This window comes from Triticum aestivum, chromosome 4D, assembly GCF_018294505.1.
Source record: "Triticum aestivum cultivar Chinese Spring chromosome 4D, IWGSC CS RefSeq v2.1, whole genome shotgun sequence".
Lineage (NCBI taxonomy): Eukaryota > Viridiplantae > Streptophyta > Magnoliopsida > Poales > Poaceae > Triticum > Triticum aestivum.
The window spans coordinates 290,320,649-290,342,440 of NC_057805.1; the positions used below are offsets into that span (position 1 = coordinate 290,320,649).

At 44.9% G+C, this 21,792-nt stretch overlaps 1 long non-coding RNA gene across 2 annotated transcripts; it reads left to right on the forward strand.

The window, feature by feature from the left end:
- The first annotated feature begins 1,084 nt into the window (after positions 1-1,084).
- LOC123097496 (uncharacterized) lies at positions 1,085-5,739 on the forward strand. Of its 2 annotated transcripts, none has more exons than XR_006447334.1 (7): positions 1,085-1,455; positions 2,576-2,756; positions 3,075-3,337; positions 4,178-4,429; positions 4,519-4,688; positions 4,780-4,885; positions 5,531-5,739. It is a non-coding gene; the product is annotated as an uncharacterized lncRNA (long non-coding RNA). The 2 variants fall into 2 exon arrangements; XR_006447333.1 differs by having other exon boundaries at positions 4,780-4,863.
- Positions 5,740-21,792: the final 16,053 nt, after the last annotated feature.

Sequence of the window (21,792 nt, forward strand, 5' to 3'; positions counted from 1 at the left end):
TTTGGTCCAATTTTGCAACAAATATATGGTAGGTCCTTCCAAAAAAAAAGTCATTTTGGGCACTCAAAAAATGGAAAATTGATTTTTCGTCCAAAGAAAATAAAAACTTCCTTAGGCAACAATGTCTGCCATTCCAAAATGCACCCTTGTGCACAATATGAGATCATTTGTACAAACTATGCCATGAATGTGGCCATAAGATTGATCATTTGGCTTGAAAGTCATGAATCTTCACGCATGATAGCTTATTTATGAGAACATTTTTTTATAATAATTCCCGTATTACAAGTTTATTATTTTTCCTGGCAACTTGGTCATATATAATGACACAATGTGAAGGTTTTCCAAATTGTTGAATTTTTTTTAAAAAAATATCCCCGTTTCAAAATGCGGTCAAAACAGTGGGCATGACCATTCCTAGCTCGTGGTTGAATCTTGGAGAACTTTTGGTGTTTCTCTGATTAAATAGATACTTTTGTACCTAAAAATGATTTTTGGAAAAAATAAATAGCAAACTATGAGGCAGCTACATTTCGAATTTGACTCGCTTTGTGCTGAATTGTCGGAAAATTGTCTTTTCACGCGAGGTGGATCAAAGTTTTTTGACACCCAACCATTTGGTTAATTGTATATTAAATATGGACTAGTATTTAAGAAAATTTATGGAGTCCAATTCTACAACAAATATTTGGTAGGTTCTTCATAAAAAACCCATTTTTGCCACTCGGAAAATGATTAAAAATAGCTAGAAAGATCAGAAATACGTAAAAATTGGTCCTTATCTATAAAATATGGTGTAACTCTAGTGAAAATTTATGTGGTACCCTTTTGCAAAATATTTTTGGTAGCTACTTCACAAAATTCCTCTAGTTTTAGTACTTGAAAACTCTTTTAAATCACTGGTTTTCCAAACCAATCAGAACCATTCCCACGGATTGATGACATAGCGTCCATCCATCCATCCATTCATCTCTCCATCCCACATCCATCCATCCATCTTTCTACAAGAAAAAAAAGAAAAAAAGAAAAGAAAAGAGATACCCCCACCCGCAGCCCAAACCCTAGCTCAGATCGACCCCCCCGTCGCACCCTTCCCCCTCCCGATCCACTCGTCTCCTCGCCGCCGCCGCCCCCCTCCCGATCCACTCCTCTCCCCGCGCGGCAACCCTTCCTCCCCGACCTCGCCGCCCCCACCCGCTCCGCAGCTCAAGCTGGGCGCCCCCACATCGCCGGATCCGCACCTCCTCACCCACCACATGGTTTCATGGGAAGGTGTCCACGAGCTCCGCAGCTCCCCTCTGCATCGACTACGGCCACCAGTTCAAGCTGGGCGCCCCCACATCGCCGGATCTGAGCTTCTTCCCCGTCAGCCGCCGCGTGCCTTCCGCCGTCGATCCGCGTCATCATCGCTGCTCCGACATCTCTGGCCTCCCCGAGCTCGTCATCCGCACCGCGGTGAGCTTCTCAGTCGGTCCCCCTGTTTGGCCCCCTCGATCCGTCGCCGTATGTTGCCTGCGCTCGCCGAGGCCACCATGGCCGAAGCTTCGTGTCCGCGCGCGCCCGCATGCCCCTGTCGCCTACAGCCGTGACCTTGCGCCTGTGCCCGCCGTCTTGCGCCTGCTGCCGCCTGCTCGTCGGCCGTGCCCCGCTCGTGCCGGCGCGCCCCCTCGCTCACGTACTGTTACCGCTGCTCCTGCTATCTTCTACTGCCTGCTGCTGCATACTGCTGCGGCTCGCCAGATGCCGCAGCTGCTCACTGCTTCTGCTACTCTTGTGCTGCTGATGCTCCCCTGCCGCTGCTTGGTAGCGCCGTTGCCGCTACTGGTTTTTGCTGCTGTTGCATCCTGTCCATGGCAACCCAGCTTCAGGTAGAAATTCTGTAGTGGAAACCATTCTTCTTTGCTGCACTGTATATACAAGTAACAGACCAACAACCTGACTGCCGGCTTCGCTTAGTAGGATATGTTGGTAACCGCGGCACACACACACATACACTGATGCTGTATTGCTGTTGCATAATGTGCTTTTGCAACTGTGCGCAATGAGTTTACGGGTCTCCTTTGACTGCGGAAGCTGAATATCACTCCCTCCGTTCATAAATAAGTGATGTGCAAAGAGGTGTTGTGCATGGTGATCGCCTTCAATTTACTTTCTGCCTGTAGAGTTATTGTGTTAAATCTTGAATGAAGCATTCGGGTAGTTGCATCTCTTGGGTCAAGTGTTTCTCAGATGCTTTTATGTATCTCGGCTCAGTAAATTGATATAATACTTACTTAGCTATGAAGGGACTTTCATGAATCATAGCACTGGTGTGTGGCTGCCATGCATCTCTGGATTATTGGTTTAGTGTTACATTTTCAGTTATGTTCTTGTGAGACTGATGCGCCTTGTTGCAACAGCCAATCTGTTGTTCCTGACTAAGAAATGTTCAGCCAATTTACCTCTTTATAACTAATTACACTGAAGTATGCAAAAAAGAAGATAGTACGCCTCCCATCCCAAGATACTCATTTTAGGTGCACACTTTTTTTTGGGGTGATGTGGCACAACATGATGCATTTTCTATGGCATGCAGTCGTCAACCTGAGGTGCTCTGGGCTCAATGCTCGAAAAAGGTTTACCTGACTATCTCAGTCCCAGATTCAGAAGATGTTGTGATCAAGACTGAACCTCAGGGCATCTTTAGCTTCTCAGCTGTTGCTCATGGGGAATCTTTTAGCTTGGCTTTGGAGCTATTCGATTCCGTACTGCCTGAGGTAAGTATCTGTGGTCGTCAGTTCTACATTCTAATACAGGGCTGGTTTCAGTTGATGTTAATTTCGGTTCAGTTTTTACCTCTGGGTTCTTGCTTGGATACATGTTAGAAAGCTACTGAATGCACATATATAATACTTAGAATGTTGTAGCTTGTTTTTCAGTCGTTGGTAACAGAGCGACTTAATCATAGGAGATTGAATGTACATATAGATGATCTACTTCGTAATATTTATATGCACGCCACTATGTTTGAAGGTACTGTAGATATGTGATCCTTTTATCTAACTAGCTTGTATGTGCTTGTTCTTGAACTGCAGGTCGCGGAGGTTTTGCTAGTTGGTTGTAGCCACAATACATACTATCTTGGTTTAGTTTAGTGGCAAATAGAGACGTTTCTCTAGGACTGTGTTATGTGATTGATAGGTCACTTCACTGTCCCATGACAAGCATCGCAGAAAAGGTTGTGGATTTCTAGGAAGAGCGAGCTGCTGTATATGTAATGCATGATAATCATAATAACCATTGGACCTCCTGGACTCACATGATAGCAAGATGCTAGACTAATGCTGATTTCTGAGCGGTAAGCTATGCGAAAAGGCTGATGTGGGCAACAGGGTGTGAACATACTTCTATTATTGTTTTGTTTGCTTGTTTCTGTATGAGATATGCTACTTGTGAAGGGCTGTACCTAGATTAGACTCGTGTGGAGAAACAAGTAGCTCTTGTAGTGGACAACTAGATGTTCTGCAAATCTTCTTGTTCCAGTAATGTTTGAGTATCTGTTAACAGAATGACATTAGTAGTGCTCTGATTTAGTTCTCATCAAAAGCAACAGCCCTCTCTTGTGTTCCCGTTATGAGAATTGTCCCTTCAAGGATATGCCAAAATGACATATGTGTTCAATCTTCAATGTGAACAATTGGTGTTTTCCTCTTAGTTTTGGCCCCTAAATATTTTTCTTGAAGCTCCACTGCCGCATCCTGTTCCTGGTACAGCAAGTACCAGTTCTTGAGCGTTTGCACAGTTTTCCTCCAAAGTATTCTGCATAGAGCTCTAACTAACATTTTGAGACCTTATAGGTTTCACAAACAAAATATGCACCAGTTCTTGAGCGTTCACACAGTTTTCCTCCAAAGTATTCTGCATAGAGCTCTAACTAACATTTTGAGACCTTATAGGTTTCACAAACAAAATATGCACTATCGAGACACTTGGGTATATAAACAAGTAGTAGTAGCAGTTACTGGACAACTGGTTATTTTGTATCTTTTCTTGTTCTAGTAATTCTTGAGTATCTGTTAACAAAACAAACATAGTAGTCCTCTAATTCAACTCAGTTCAATACATACTATTTTGTATCTTTTCCTTGGTATGTTTAATATGAGACAATATTCTAATACCTTTGCATTGAATTCTTTAGGCTACAGAAAGGTTGGAAGCAGCCTACCCAACAATAAATGAGCTGGCTCTTGTTGGTGCTCTAAGGCTGTGAAGCAAGCATCGCAGCAGCTTTTGCCGTTGGCTGTGAAGGCAAATCAAGAAAGTGAGTATTATATTCAGATAATGCAGAGCTTACGTGTGTATTATATTCAGATAATGCAGAGCTTGACAAGGAGGCAACTGATGTGTTCATTTGGTGCTTGACTCAGAGTCCAGAGTCCTCAAGCTGTGGGTGAGTGATGTTTTTGTTTTCTTTGCCTTTGTACAGCTCTGTCCCATACAAGAAAGTGGCTTAGACTGATGTTTAATTTCGGTTTCCAGGACAAGGACAAGCTTCATGCAGAGAATACCCAAGCTAAAATTTACTGCAATTCACATGTTTTGAATTAGTCAATCTTGAATTGTTTAATGATGATAGCTATCTTGCACCGTACTATAAAATCATGGAAGCACTCTTGTTCCTCTCACACTTCATGGGCGACATCCACAAGGTAGTACTCCTGCCAAACACCCAAGTGACCGATTTTTGCGAGTGTTTCTCTTGCGGGTTGCAACTTAAGCTGATGCTTCTTGTTTATGTAGCCACTGCATGTGTGGTCCTCCTGTGACAAAGGAGATAACACCATCAACGTCCACTGGTACAGAAGGAAATCTGTACTCCACCATGTAAGGCTAGTTAAGACTTGAGGTTGAACCCTTCTCTGTGTAGTATGATTCCGAGGAAACATATGGCAATAATGCGGAAACTTTTCACGTTGGCGTTGCTATGTTATATGTGGTGGTGCCAAACAAAACTCATATGCTTATGATGCGCTTACTTTTAATCTTGTGAACATGACAATTTAGAGGATGTACTGTAGTTCCACTCATTTATTTTGTGTGATGAGCTTACTTTTGTACTGTAGCGACCTTCTTATTTACTTTGCTGAATCTTGTCTTATGTACTAATCATGAGTTACTAGCATTTGGCTTCTCTGTGCTAATTAAACCTGATAAGTATGTATACTTCTTTGAGATACAAATTCCACATTGCATGTTTATGTGCTAATTAAACCTGATAAGTATGTATACTTCTTTGAGATACAAATTCCACGTTGCATGTTTATGAGGCTCAATTTCTACAGATGTTGCCAAATGAATGTGTCAATGTGTCTCTCCTTAGGGGTTGATTTAAACCGCAAATGATCTACTGTATCAATTTTTTGCTGTTCAAAGATTGAAATCCTGGTTCATTTTTCAAACAACGAAATGTTGTTGACCCTGTTCTTCTATGCTTAAATGATAAAAATGTCGCATTTTGCTTGTTCTAACCATTTTGCATGATAACTTGCAGATGCTGGCCTTCATTCATGTTTTGTCGTGAGGTCCAGGATGAACAAGTTGGGAGAAGCATTGGAGCTAGTTATACTGTGATAGCTGTGTTACCTGATGTGAACATTCTTTTATTGTAAACCTGATGTGAACCATGTTTGATTGTAATAATGTGCCAAGTTTGGCTCTTTCTGATTGTATTCATGATGTGAACCATATTTTTCTGGATTAGTCGTGCTCTGTTTGAAGCATTTTATTTTCTCTCTATTCGAATTTAAATATTGTTATTTATTTACTGGAAAATTGAGATATGAAGAATATAACAGTGACAACTGGGACCCACTTATTAGAACCTGACATAACTGGGACCCACTTATTAGAACCTGACAACTGGGTCCCATTCACTAGTGGGCTCATCTTTTGAAAAAAAAACCAAAAACTTCGGAGCCAGAAAGGCCATGGCCTAGATATAAAATGCCTGAAATTTTGGGACAGGCCCATGTACCGAGCGAAAATTAACAGGAAATATATATATTAAAAAGGCTGAATTGTTGGGCTCGGCCCACATAGACACCGAATCGGACCGAGCTGAATCTTGTCAATGACCTTTTCAATTGGTCGCAATTTTTCCACGTCAGTTTGCCATGTCGGACCTGTCGTGGCTTGGGCAGAGAGCTAGCGACGAAAACAGAAGGTCATAGGATCAACGACCTTTTGTTTTGGTCGTGGAATTCCATGACCTCACAGAGAAGGTCGTTAATTTCAGTTTACGACTGCCAGCTTTTGACCTTCTGTTTTTGGTCACAAAAAGGTCGCAAATGAAAAACAATGACCTTTCAGCGACCAATAGTGATGGTCGCAAGTTGACATATTTCGCTTAGTGAACATATCAAGTGTTTTCTCTGGTTAATCCTCCTCCACCCTGCCCCTCTATAATTTTTCTGGAATACAAATCCTATGGTTATGTTCTCTTAGTCCATGAAATCAGAGTAATTAAGATCCGTTCGGTGCACGTATTGTATTGATTGTTTGAATGTTATCCGTATAGAGTTAGTGATTAATTGTTTGTTCTATACAAATGATTTTTGCTAATAATCCGACTAGGGTTAGCTTGCGTGCTAATGTTTCGTGGCCAGATCATGAGAATTGATTTTGAATGTCCTACATATATGTTTGTGCCTTTTTTCCTGATCTTGAGAATTGATTTCGAATGTCCTACATGTTATGCCATTTTTTCTTTCAGATTGGTATGTACACAGATGAGGCTCCAACCAGCGCCGCCGCCGGTTGTATATCTTGGACCCGGCTGTGCGGCCAGAAACGCCCCCTGGACATGAGGAACTACTAGAATCTCCAGCAGACTGCATCAGCGAACTCCCGGACGGAATCCTTGGGAAGATCATCTCCCTTCTCCCCACCAAGAATGGCTGCCGCACACAAGTCCTCGCATCTCGGTGGCGCACTCTGTGGCGCACCGCGCCTCTTAATCTCGACTGTCGTCAGCTATCTGTCGATGATGATTCTAAATTCCCCGGAGCCATCTCCTCCCACGAGGGCTCCGTTCAACGCATCTACATCCTGGCGTGCTACCTGCTGGACATACCCTGCATGGTGGCCGCATGGCTGACATCCCGTCAGTTCGATAAACTCCAACAGCTTGAGTTCTACCATGACTATGTATGTAACGTACCACGAACCAATGTACATGTGCCCTCACCACCGATGTCCATCACGTGGTTTTCCTCCTCTCACCACACCGCCACCTTTTCCCGGTGCCATCTAGCAGACAATCTGGTACAAATGCTTCGACTCCCACTGCTAAAAAAACTTGCGCTTGTGGTGGTTGATCTGTCGGAGGCCGCACACAACATCATCCACTCCAGCTGCCCTGCCCTGGAGCGCAAAATAAAGTCGCCCCACCTTGTAAGCATGGGAATTTGTTTTTTTGGACATGATCACATCATCGAAGATGCCCCTTCACTTCAAAGGTTGCTCCTTGATTTTGGTATTGTACCTTCGCAAATAACTATAGTCTTTGCGCCTAAACTGGAGACCTTGGGTGCAATTCGTGATCATTTTAGATGGTTCAAGATGGTGTTTGGCTCCACACCTATTGATGTACTGTATATTATTTACGTAAACTTTTGTAATCTGCCCTTTTCATTTGTGCGCATAAGTTAAGTATCATCTTGGAGTACACTTTTGGTACTAATATTATGTTCTATGCTCAATGAAGAGCTTGTCCGTCCTATCTGTGGTGGTGGATTCTGTCAAGACCTTACATATCAGTATGCGGTGTTTTGATCTGAACACGATTATTGGCTTGTTGCAATGCTTTCCATGTCTGGAGAATTTGTATATAAAGGTGATGATTTCACGCACATTGAAAGCCCATATATAATGTATACAATTAATCTTGAGCTATCACTCTTTCAACATAATCTTTTTAGACATTAACTGTTTTCAATCTTCATCTCTATTTAGGCATGCAGAGGCCGGGGAGATCCCCCTTTTCGAAAAAAAATCTCTATTTGGGCACTAACACATGGACAAAAAGGTATAACACATTGAGATACCTGGTTTTTAAATTCTAGTAAATTCAAAACTCGTCTGAAATTCATGAACCTTGGCGTGTTATCATGGAGCGGCATCAACATGCTGTGGTAAATTTTTTGTCTCATTTGGGGCAGGTTTGGGTATATAAGCTTCTCACAAACCAGAGCTTCTCACAACAAGCGTGATGGTTTCAGTAGGGAACATGCCACCTTTGGGGACGAAAGAATATTCGTTTCCTCTTATTGCTTTCAAAATTTTGCGAGTGTCAACATAGAACAACATGGGTGTTGTGTTTAATTTTGGAATTTTTCAGGGTTTGTTTCGACATTTTTATACATTAACTGGGTTTCCCAGGCATTTTATGCACATAATTCAAATTTGAACTACATGCACAATCTCCAGTGTAAATAAACTGGTTGAAAAATCAAATATGTGTCCTTCGTTGCATGCTTAAGTCCCATGGAAGAAATGGGAATGAATTTCAAACACCCTGCCACCGTCACTCGGCCGCAAACATTGAGATACCTGGTTTTTAAATTCTAGTAAATCCAAAACTCGTCTAAAATTCATGAAACTTGGCCTGCTATCATGGAGCGGCATCAACATGCCGTGGTAAATCTTTTGTCCCATTTGGGGCAGGTTTGGTTATAAGCTTCTCACAAACCAGAGCTTCTCACAACAAGCGTGCTAGTTTCAGTAGGGAACGTGCTACCTTTGGGGATGAAACGATATCCGTTGCCTCTTATTGCTTTCAAAAAATTTCGAGTGTCAACATAGAACAACAGGAGAGTTGTGTTCAATTTTGGAATTTTTGGGGTTCGTTTGGACATTTTTGTACATTAACTGGGTTTTCGAGGCATTTATTGTGCATAATTCAAATTTGAACTACATGTACATTCTCAAGTGCATATAAACTGGTTGAAAAATCAAATACGTGTCCTAGGTTGCATGCTTAGGTCCCATGCAAGTAATGGGAATGAATTTCAAACACCCTGCCACCGTCACTCGGTCCCAAACATTCAGATACCTGGTTTTTAAATTCTAGTAAATCCAAAACTCGTCTGAAATTCATGAAACTTGGCATGCTATCATGGAGCGGCATCAACATGCTGTGGTAAAATTTTTGTCCCATTTGGGGCAGGTTTGGGTATAAGCTTCTCACAAACCTTAGCTTCTCGCAACAAGCGTGATGGTTTCGGTAGGGAACGTGCCACCTTTGGGGATGAAACAATATCCGTCGCATCTTATTGCTTTAATTTTTTTTCTAGTGTCAACGTAGAACAACAGGAGTGTTGTGTTCAATTTTGGAATTTTTCGGGGTTCGTTTGGACATTTTTATACATTAATTGGGTTTTCTGGGCATTTAATGTGCATAATTCAAATTTGAACTACACACACATTCTCCATTGCATATAAACTAGTTGAAAAATCAAATATGTGTCCTTGGTTGCATTCTGAGGTCCCATGCAAGAAATGGGAATGAATTTCAAACACCCTGCCACCGTCACTTAGCCGCAAACATTGAGATATCTGGTTTTTAAATTCTAGTAAATCCAAAACTCGTCTGAAATTCATGAAACTTGGCATGCTATCGTGGAGCGGCATCAACATGCCGTTGTAAAATTTTGTCTAATTTGGGGCAGGTTTGGGTATAAACTTCTCACAAACCTTAGCTTCTCACAACAAGCGTGATGGTTTCGGTAGGGCACGTGCCACCTTTGGGGACGAAAGGATATCCGTCGCCTCTTGTTGCTTTCAAAATTTTTCTACTGTCAACATAGAACAACAGGAGTGTTGTGTTCACTTTTTGAATTTTTCGGGGTTCGTTTGGACATTTTTATACATTAACTAGGTTTTCTAGGCATTTCATGTGCATAATACAAATTTGAACTACATGCACATTCTCCAGTGCATATAAATTGGTTGAAAAATCAAATATGTGTCCTTCGGGGCATGCTTAGGTCCCATGCAAGAAATGGGAATGAATTTCAAACACAAGGCCACAGTTGATTGTCGGTAAAACATTGAGATACTTTTCTTAAAATTCTAGTAAATCCAAAACATGTCTGAAATTCATGAAACTTGGCATGCTGTAATGGAATGGCACCCATGTTGTGGTATTTTTTGTGTCCATTTTGAGAGAAGGCGCACTCGAATAACAGCCAACAAAGGCATTTTGAAACAAATAGCTGCCACTGTAACATCTCAAACATTTTGTATAATTTAAATGGTTTGCGTTTTGTTAACCATTCACATGACGCCACACCTCACTCTTTTAATGGCTAGGAGGTGCTTGAGTGCTTGACTAAACGGAAGGCGTGCGAGCTGTACTCCAATGCGGAGGCTCACCGGGAAGCGTGCGAGCTGTACGCCATGCAGGCTCACCGGGAAGAGAGCCCTTTGACTTACATGGCCGCCTGCCTTGTTCGCATCCTCTACATTAATGGCACCCAAGCCACAGTTTAATACGGTTTTTAAATATAAAACACTCATCGCAAACGACAGCTTCCCCAGGAAGCCAAGAGAAAATGTGCCGAACAGGATTTCTGCAGCTCTTGATCGCAAACATTTTAGATAGAACACCCGTATGCAAAGTGAGAGCTATGGTCTTCCCCCTTAAGTCGAGGGAAAATCCGCAGCGTAGGATTTGTGCATCCCTTCAACACAAACGGTTGTTTTGGATGACTCGTGTGCAGCCACGTACAAACAATTTGGTAAGATTATAATCTGTCATATTGGGTATGTTGCCATTTGTCAAACTAGAAAGATTTACATTTGTTGATCTAGTAACGTTGCCATTTGTCAATCCTTGTAACACTGTGATTTGTCAAAATATGCAGCTAGATATCACTAGCACTATCTAATTTTTGCAACTAAAATTCAGTAATTAAGCATAGATTTCATTCATAGATTAAGCAGTCATTATTAATTTATACAAACAGTTCAACTCGACAGCTGAACCGACCAAACTTTTCCCTAACTGTTGCCAACCACGTACTGAAATAGCTAGTTCAACTATATATACTAGCTAATTTAAGTACGTTGTACAGTTCGACCACACATCTATAGTCAGATGAACTGAACAAAATAGCCCCTAAATACTACTAGCACGGAGGGGCTTTGTGCTACTTCCAGCAGCCTCTCCTCTGTCAAGCGCGCTCAGTAAGAGGCAGAGAAGGAGGAGGAGCCTATCGACAAGCTAGAGAAATGCAATACAGTGCCTGCCGCTGCTGCACGTTCAGTGACGCTCGCCAGCTCGAACACGCACTGCCGCTCCAAACGATCCCTCTCGAAGCGGCCGGATTGCTCGTAGATCTCCTGATTCCTTGCCTCTGCGTCAGCGTGTGCTGCGGCCAGGGCTGCGGTAAGGCTCTTTGCGTGCTCAACGAGGCGCTCCTCCTCCCGTAGGAACTCGATGTAGCGCACAAGGTTGCTGACGCATGTGTGGGCCTCCACCTCCGCCTCCCTCCTTCGGGCGGTGGTGGCGGAGCGGGTGATGATCCCGGCGGTCGACGGTGGGCTGGCGGCCACGACCGCCGCCTCCCGCCTTCGGGCCACGGTGGCGGAGCGGGTGATGGCCAAGGTGGCCGACAGTGGGGTGGCAGCCACGACGGCCACGTCCCGCCTTCGGGCCGCGGCGGCGTAGCGGGAGATGGCCTTGGCTTTCGACGGTGGTGTGGTGACAACAGCGGCCGGCGGAGCGTGCGATGCGTGTTCCGCGCACACCCAATAGGGATGCCACACGCACTACACTACGCCGGGGACTGCGCCACCGCCGCAGTGTAGCCTCCCAGCTGGAGTTGTCCTCTGATGACGACGGCGGAGTGGCTGAGCGACGATGACAGACCAGTGCCATTGGCGATTGTGGGAGAAGCACACGAGATAAGCTACAGGGAGGGAGGGGCAAATGCGACGCAGGGGACTCGCCGGCCGTGAGGGTTTTTATAGCAGGCCAGTAAGCATTGGGATTTTGGGGGATTTTACCGAGTCGGGCGGGAAGCTTGTGTGGGAACCTGCGAGGTTGCGCGGGAACAGGCTCACCGACGATTCATTGGCGCCACATCGAGCCACCGTTTGGCCAAAAGAACGCCCCCGCGCGCTACGCAAGCTTGCGCTGTAAGCCGTTTGCGGTAGCGGGGTGACAAGACGTGTGAGAGGAGGACAAAAGGACACGTACACATACGGTTAATACAAAAAAACATTTGTGATTTAATTACCTACTATACCCCCGTCCTGGTTTATAAGTAGGATTTAACTAATAAAATACGAATGCATGTCGCCAAAGATTATATAGTTGGAGTCGTATTTGAACATAGTTTCCAGCTATACAATTTTTGTAACATGCATTAACGCTTTTTTGGTTAAATATAAGGTTATATACCAGCAAGCGTTTTCCCGCAACACACACGGCTTATTCCATCACAAACAGCTCGGATGGATCAACTGTATGCCACATATCGCACATGCGACTCTAATCTGATTCGTGCTTGATGTCTCCGACATCGCTCGCATAGTTCGTCTTATTTGCCACGTATCATTGTGCCGGCCTCTGCTCGCGTCCCTCGGCAAGCTCTGCTCGACGTTAGGCGTCGCAGCACGCTATGCTCGCCGTTAGGCACCGCGGCACGCTCTACTCGCGTCCGTCGGTGCGCTCGGCTTGTGGACAGCTTTTCCTTGCGTGTTCAACTGCTATATGCGTATATATATGGTTGCTCGCCGTTGAGGCGACCACGGAGCGCTTTGCTCGCGTCCCTCCGCGCGCGCTCTGCCAGTGGTTGGGCGTGCGCACGATCACGTCGGGGGGCCCATATGCATGCGGTTGCGCCGCGCCCGTTGCCACGCGATGCTGTTATGTGCGGCAAGATGGAGTTACACGCTGCAAATTAGAACTGCCATCAGGGCCTGCCGATATTCCTGGCCGTCCGGCTTCCCCTTTAATTCCCGCGGCCATTGTAACCTTAGTCTCTTCAAACTTTCGATCGCGCCCCACAACACAACAAGCACACCCACGACGACACATAGAGAGGGGATGTCCAGCGGTGCTCCAATGGAGTTCGGCGAGCATAGAGTGGAGACCCACGTGAAGGAGACGGATCTCTCGGTGGTGTACACCATCGACCCGGCCGTGGTGGACGACTACATCAATAGCGTTGAGCAGTTGCTTGCTCGAGACAAGTACAAGGTGGTCGGCATCGACCTCTAGTACACCACCGGTCGTCCCGGCATAGATCAGAAGGTTGCCGTCGCCCAGTTGTGCGTGCGCCATCATGTCCTCATCTACCACTACTGCATGGCCACAGAGCCTTGCGACTGTTTCAACAGGTTTGTCAACAGCACTGACTACAAGTTCGCCATGGTGGAAACCACTGACGATGTAAACGCGCTCAGTGTTATGGGCTTGGCCTGCAAGAACGTTGTCGAAATTCGTGACCACTACAGGGTCTGGAGCAGCATGAAGAAGGACTCCCTGGTCGAACTCGCCTCGGCCATCATCGACCCCTACTACGTAAAGATGAAGCAGGATGCCCAAAGAACAAGTCCCCTATCCTTGCACAGGGCCTAGATGCGGCAACTGGATGAACCTCACCTCAGGTTCGCGGCCAAGAGCGTGTACACATGCTACGAGATGCATAGGCGGATCGTTGACATGAGGAAGTGCCTCGTTACCCAAATCGACGAGCCCGGATCGAGCCACAAGCAGAGCAAGCGTCACAAGAAGTAGATGATGACCAGATGATCGTTTATGCTAGTTAATCATGCATGTAATATATGGTTTACTTTATTGGTGTGTGGAAATGTCATGTGTATAGTAGCCACCTATGTAATTATGCATGTAATAGTTTACTTTGGTGTGTGCAAATGCCATGGTTGTAGTAGCCACCTATGTAAGTGGATGTTTAATTTGGTTATGCAAGCATGTCCTTATAAGTGTGTATATATATAAATATAAATATAAATATATATAAATATAAATATAAATATAAATATAAATATAAATATATATATATATATATATATATATATATATATATATATATATATATATATGTTGTTGTTCTGTATGCAATCCCATCGCACAACACACACGTCTTGTTAGCAGCAACCGTCTGTGTTATTATCGGTCTTCACACACATTTCTGATTACAGACCTGTTTGCCGCATATCGCACCCATCTTGTTAAGTTGAGCCGTTTATGTTCTCATGTCTCAACGCAAACAGTTCATTCGAGTGAACCGCATGCCGTATATCGCACACACCTTCATCTGGCTGACCGTTTCTTTTGTGTTGCCTAATCAAAATAGTTCATCCGAGTGAACCGTATGCTGTATATCACACACACCTCCATGTGGCTGCCCGTTTCTTTTGTTCCTCCTCATCTCAAATAGTTAATTGAACTAAACTGTATGCCCTGCATCGCACACGCAACTAAAATCTGAACCGTGTTTGATGGCTCGGCCATCGCAAACGTTTTGCACCTTTTTTGACGGTTTTTTACACCACCGTTTACGATTATGGCATCGCACACAGTTTCATCGAAGGGTCTCTGATCGTAGTGTCGCGTTAGCAGCATCCTGCAGTAGTGGTTGGGTCAAGTGAACCGGGTTTGAAGCCTTTCTTCATGAGGAATTCCTTCAAAGTGGCATACCACGCCCGAGGGGCCTGCTTGAGGCCATAGAGGGCCTTATTGAGTCTGAAGACTCTGTCAGGATGCTTAGGATCTTCAAAACCTGAGGGTTGAGAAACATATACTTCTTCCTCAAGCTTACCATTGAGGAATGCACTTTTCACATCCATTTGATATAAGATGATATTATGATGGTTAGCATAAGCAAGCAATATGTGAATAGCATCAAGTCTAGCAACAGGTGCAAAAGTTTCATTGAAATCAATCCTTCAACCTGTGTATAGCCCTGAGCTACAAGACGAGCCTTATTCCTCACCACAAGGCCATTTTCATCTTGCTTTTTGTGGTAGATCCATTTGGTACCGACGATATTGTGCTTGCGTGGGTCTGGTCGCTTGACAAGTTCCCAGACATTGTTGAGCTCGAATTGATGTAATTCCTCTTGCATCGCTTGAATCCACTCAAGCTGCAGAAATGCCTCATCAACTTTGGTGGGCGCTATGATAGAGACAAAAGCAAAGTGCCCACAGAAGTTAGACAAATGAGAAGCCCTTGAGCGTGTGAGAGGACCTGGTGTGTTGATGTCATCGATGATTTTCTCAATCTGCACTTCATTTGCGATGCGAGGATGAGCGGGTTGATGACGTTGAGTAGGCTCAACATTTTCTTCAGAGCCATTTTCTTCAGGTGCACCGGCATGAGGTTCCTCACGATCTGGAATGACTTCTTCAGCAGATTCTTCGGTAGGAATGACATCCTTAGTAGCCTTGAACTTGATGGATTCCTCAGGTGACATTTCATCTAGCACAGGAGGTAAGTGCTCTCTTTGCGAGCCATTAGTTTCATCAAACCGCACATCTACAGTTTCAACAACCTTGTGATGTACAGTGTTGATGACTTTGTAGGTGTGCGAGTCCTTTCTGTAACCAAGCATAAAACCTTCATGTGCTTTCGGTGCAAATTTAGAATTGTGATGAGGATATCTAATCCAACATTTAGCACCAAAGACTTTGAAATAACATACATTGGGTTTCTTGTCAGTGAGGAGGTCATATGAGGTATTTTTGAAGAATTTGTGAAGATATACCATATTGATGATGTGGCATGTAGTATCAATAGCCTCAAGCCAGAAGTGACGAGGCGTCTTGTATTCATCAAGCATAGTGCGAGCCATCTCAACAAGAGTCATGTTCTTGCGCTCCACGACGCCATTCTGCTGAGGAGTATAAGGAGCAGATAACTCGTGAGTAATACCAAGTTCATCAAGATAGTCAGCAAGACCAGTATTCTTGAACTCGGTCCCATTGTCACTCCTAATGTGCTTGATCTTCACACCGAAGTTGTTTGAAGCCCTCGAGGAAAATCGTTTGAAGTCTTCCTGCACTTCAGTTTTGTAAGTGATGATATGCACCCATGTGTAACGAGAATAGTCATCAACAATAAAAAAGCCATATAAAGATGCTGCATTTGTGAATGTGGCATAATGAGTTGGGCCAAAGAGGTCCATGTGAATCAATTGAAATGGACGAGTGGTAGTCATGATGGTCTTTGAGGGATGCTTGGACTTGGTCATGTTTCCAGCTAGACAAGCTCCACACAGATGGTCCTTGAGGAATTTGACACCCTCGATGCCAATGAGGTGCTTCTTCTTCGCGAGTGTGTGCAAGTTCCTCATGCCAGCATGACCTATTCGTCGATGCCATAAACAGCCTTCTGAAGCTTTTGCAGGTAGACATGTGGCAGGTTGTTGTCCTATAGAGAAATCAACAATATACAAGTCTCCTCTCCTAAAGCCTTCAAAGACTTTGGAATGGTCAGATTCCATGATCACAACACTGATACTTGGCAAAGACGACAACCATATCAAGATCACAAAGCATTGAGACAGACATGAGGTTGTATCCTAAGGACTCGACAAGCACGACTTTGTCCATGTGTCGATCCTTTGAGATCGCAACCCTACCTAGACCAAATACCTTGCTTTTGCCTTTGTCAGCATAGGTGATATGCTTCAGATGTGATGGAGATAAAGAAGTGTCCATCAATAAGTTCCTGTCACTGGTCATGTGATTAGTACATCCACTTTCGAGGACCCACTCAGTGGTTTTGGGTTGATCATCCTGCAGATGAATTAGTGCAACTTATGAACTCATATACTTCATTAGTGAAGAATATGACATCAAATTCATTAGATTGAATTTCATCAAGCAATACAACAGATATAGCAGTATGAGGACGTGAGAAAAGAATATTCATTTCTTCTTGATTAGCTTGCGTCCTTTGAAGCATATTCAGGTCTCCAGCAAATTCATCAGACGTACAAGTTCGTCTGGAGACCTGACCCTACATAAGAGATTAGTTCTTTTTCTTCACCACCCACATTTGGAGGGGTGGCGAAGAGTTCATCATTTTGCGAGCTCCATGTGAAAAAGGTGGCATAGAAGCCAGTCCACTTCGTTTCACATAAGAGGGGTTAGAGTAAGCATATGAATAAGAAGAGAAATTCTTCGAGGACTTATGAACATAATGATTTGAAGAATAATGCACATATTCATAGCCCTTAGGCTTTCCCTGCGAAATAGAAGTGTTAGCACGATGATGTTCATATGAGGATTTGGATCCATATGAGGAATTTGATCCACGTGAAGAATTTGGTCCATTTGAAGAATTTGATCCGGGGTTCCTATTCTTCACAGGTGGTGTCATGATAACATTCACCTGAAGACTTTCAGGGCACCTTTTGGGAACCCAGATTTTCTTCATATGGGGACCATTCCTGCAGTTAGTTCCAACATATCTAACAAATACTTCACCATTCTGATGTTTGAATAGTTTATATTTGGAGTCAAATGACTCCTCAGAAGAATATGAATATTCACATGTAAAGCCAGATAAAGTGGATGGATCTATCGGAGGTCCTTTCACAGCAACCCATGAGGTTTTCTGATACTGCACAGGTTTCCAGTAGGTCCCATCAACATTGAGTTTCCTCTCAAAGGCAATACCCTCTTTCCTAGGGTTCCTGTTGAGGATCTGCTTTTTAAGCACATCAGAAAGAGCCTGATGCCCTTTGAGGCTTTTGTACATGCCTGTCACATACAATTCCTTCAACCCTGCATTGTTAGTGATACTTGTGTTATCGTCAGATGAGGAATTTGCGACCACAGAGACAGTTGAAGAATTTGCAGCAATAGAAGCATTTGAACATTCAGGTGAAGAATTAGCAGATTCACGTTCAGTACATTTCAAACATGGTGGAATGAATTCACCCCGAGCGGAACTGATCTGTTGAGCAAGCAATGAATCACGTTTCTTCTGAATATCTTCATAGCTCACCCTTAGCTTCTCACGATCCCGCTTTCTTTGAAGAAATTCATAAGAAAGATTCTCATGATTGGCTAAGAGAGTGTTATGATGACTTTGAAGGTTATCAAACTTAGACTGAAGTCTCTGAAGATTATCAGTCAGAGTTTGAGTTCGATCCATTTCTTCACCCATATCATCACTTTCATCTAGCTTGTTTTTAACCTTTTCCAAAGCTTTTTGTTGTTTAGTGGCAATAGAAGCAAGCTTGGTATAGCTGGGTCCAAATTCATCACCAGATTCATCATCATTAGACTCAGATGAGAAACAAACGGTTACCTTGGCACCTTTTGCCATGAGGCATGGTGCAGAGGATGATGGTTCATGATCAAAAGTCATCATTTTGAGTGATTCCTTGAAATCCTCAAACCAGGGATCATGACGAGTTCGATGAACTTCATAGACGTCAGAGAGTCATTCCCAGATAAGCTTCTCATTGCAGAGATGCATAATGTTCCTGAACTGATTTCGGGATAAGCATGAGCAGATGATGTCCTTCGCCATGATGTCAAGTCGAGTGTACTTGCGAATATCATCAGCCTCTGCCATCTTGCAAAGATCAGTAACACCAATCTCAGTGACGGTCCACAACTCGTTGTTCATCGCCATGAGGCGCTTCCTCATCATGGCCTTCCACTTGGGATAATCACGACCATCAAAGATGGGGCATGTCAGTTTCTTCATTCCTGCGGTCGACATAACTAAAACTCCAGAGGGTTAAACCAAAATCACACAGAACAAGGGAGTACCTTGCTCTGATACCAATTGAAAGTGCGTTATATCGACTAGAGGGGGGTGAATAGGTGATTTTTACAAATTCGTCACTGAGGAAATTCAAGGTGAGGAATTTCCTAAGTCACAAACAACAGGCAGCATAATAAGTACTCAGATGCAAGCTTAACAGAGTAGAAACAGGATCATCATGATGAAATGAAAACAAGCACAGAGTACAAGTAGCGTGAAACAGGATAAGCAGGCTGAAGACAAAGTGACTGAAGAATTAGAATTGATGAAATTGAGAAAGTATTCAGTCAAAGTCTTCAAACAGTAATGATCAAGTTCATCAACACATGAATGGGGAAATGAAAGGGTTGAGGAAATAGAACCAGTAGCTCGGTCAAGACTATGATTTCGTAGACCAGTTCCAACAGCTGTGACAGTTGTACGTCTGGTTGGAGCGGCTAGGTGTTTAAACCTGAGGACACACAGTCCTCACCATATTCTCCTTGAGCTAAGATCACACAGACCTCGCCCAATCACTCGAGGTAAGTCTTCAGGTGACTTCCAAACCTTCACAGACTCGGTCACTCGGTGATCCACAATTTCCACTTGGATGCTCTAGACCATGACGCCTGACCGTCTGGAGGACGCACAGTCCTCAAAGTTAACAAGCATCGGTTCCACACAGGAACAATCTCTTCAGTGATGCTCAATCACTTTGGGTTTGCAGGTGTTTTGGGTTTGGGTTTTCCTCACTTGATGATTTTCGCTCAAAGTCCTTGGAGGATGGGATGCTCTCAATGACAAGTGTCAGTTTCTCTCGGAGCAGCCAACCAGCTAGTGGTTGTAGTGGCAGCTATTTATAGCCTAGGGAGCAGCCCGACATGATAAGACATAAATGCCCTTCAATGATATGACCGTTAGGTGGGTAGATATTTTGGGATAGCTGGCGCATAGCATAACAACGGTCGGATATTTGAGTATCAAATTCCTCAGGGCTATGATGTTCCTCACTTGTAGGCAATCCACACTGGCGAATTCCTAACTCCTCAGTCAGAACAAATTCCTCAGAGAACAAAAGATCTTCGTCTCTGTCACTGAAGAAATTGACTGAACTGTATGAGATTTCCAATGGCTTCACTTGAAAGGATTGGGTAGGTGTAGGATTTGAGATGAGCATCACTTGGAAACTTTTCCTTAGTTTTACCTCGACCCCCTTTAACAGTACGGTGTTTCCTATGACTCAAGAAATAGAAAATGAAACTACGAAAAAAAGTCTTCACGCTTCAAAATCCTTGCATGAATATCAAGTGTTCATGGTCACACCAATTTCTTCACTTTCAAAGTCTTCAAGTAAACCAAAGTCTTCAGTTGAAGACATTCATTTTTAGTGGTGGACTTTCATTGTAAATATCAAAATCCTCATAGACTTATAGATCTGTGTACACTCACAAACTTATTAGTCCCTTAACCTATAAGTATTCAATGCATCAAAATCACTAAGGGCTCTAGATGCACTTACACATCCACTATACTAGTTCATCCTCTACCTCCTCGTGAGGCCAATCCACCAAAAGCAGGAGTAGGGTTTTACACCGCAAGGTGGCCTGAACATAGGTAAATCTTTGTGTTCATTCCTTCCTCCCGATACAGTGCACTTGGTGAGCTCGGGCCATGGGTATAGCTAGCTAGCGTCATTGTGAAGCGGGATCCTTCGTTCACGCCCCAGAGTTCGAACCTTCTTGGGTATGTGGAGCCCTAAATCCGACATTTGGTGTGTCAGGTAGGGGCGTGTCGAAGCTCCGCCTCTTCATCAACTGTGCTCTGTTCTCGTTCCGCCGTGCCTATGTCTGAAGCTCGTCGAGTCTGCGCTGAGCGCCAGGCCGCTCACGTCGCTCAGACGTCACCGGGGGGCTGCAACATTCCCCGTCGCTTCGCTTCCCCAGTGGTCAACGATGCTAGTGACCCTACTGCTCATGAGCAGTAGGATTCCTCGCTGCCTTCTTCTATGCCGCGGGACGGCCACACGACCACGCCTTTCGTCACCCCATCACGGCATCGTCTTCCCACGCTCGCCGCGGGCCAGCAAATGCGCAGGCCACGCTCCTCATGGCGCGGGAGCTGCTATGCTACAACCCTGCCGACGAGGGCTATGACGCCTGGCTGGGCCACAATCACCGAGCTCGTCAACGCTGCTGGAGAAGCGCCGATGCCCTCCCACTCCCTCCGCCCTCCTCCGTCCCGTGCAGGCGAGGGGGCGCATGGTGCTCCTCCACCTCCGCCCCGGCGCAGCACCGACATTGACCTGGGATGCGATGCACGTCAGCACGACCCGCCGCGTGTGGCCCCGGCTCTAGCGCGTGATGAGGCCGGCTGCCAGGTTGTGCAATAGCCGCACCACGACGAGCGCGCTCCCTGTGCCACCGCCCCAACGTCAGGACAGGGCCGCACTGGAGGCCACCCCGCCTGGGCATCAACACCGTGCCCCTCCTGCACAAGTCGTACCTGTGAGCGTGTCGGGCTGCCGTGCCTTCTCTCGCGAGCTACGCCGTGTCGTCTAGCCGGTGAAGTTCAAGCCTGACCTGCCTGCGCGCTACGATGGCACCCACGACCCAGAGGAGTTCCTCCAGCTCTATGCGCTGAGCATCAAAGCGGCGAACGGCGATGTCAAGGTCATGGCTAACTGGTTCTCCATGGCCCTCAAGGATGGTGCGCATTCATGTATCATGCACCTCCCCAAGGGATACATCTCCTCATGGGACGAGCTCCGCAAGCGCTTCATTGCCAATTTCCATGGGACCCGCTACCGCGCTCTCACCGTCAACGACCTGCGGCGCGTGAAGCAACAGCCAGGCGAGACCTTCTGAAAGTACATGCAACGCTTCAACCAAGTCTGCCTTAAGGTCCCGAAGGCGTCCGACGAAACCATCATCTCCGCATTTATAGAGGGCATAACCGACGTCAAGATGAGCGAGGAGCTCGCCATCCATGATGACATTTGCTCAGCTCTAGAGCTATTC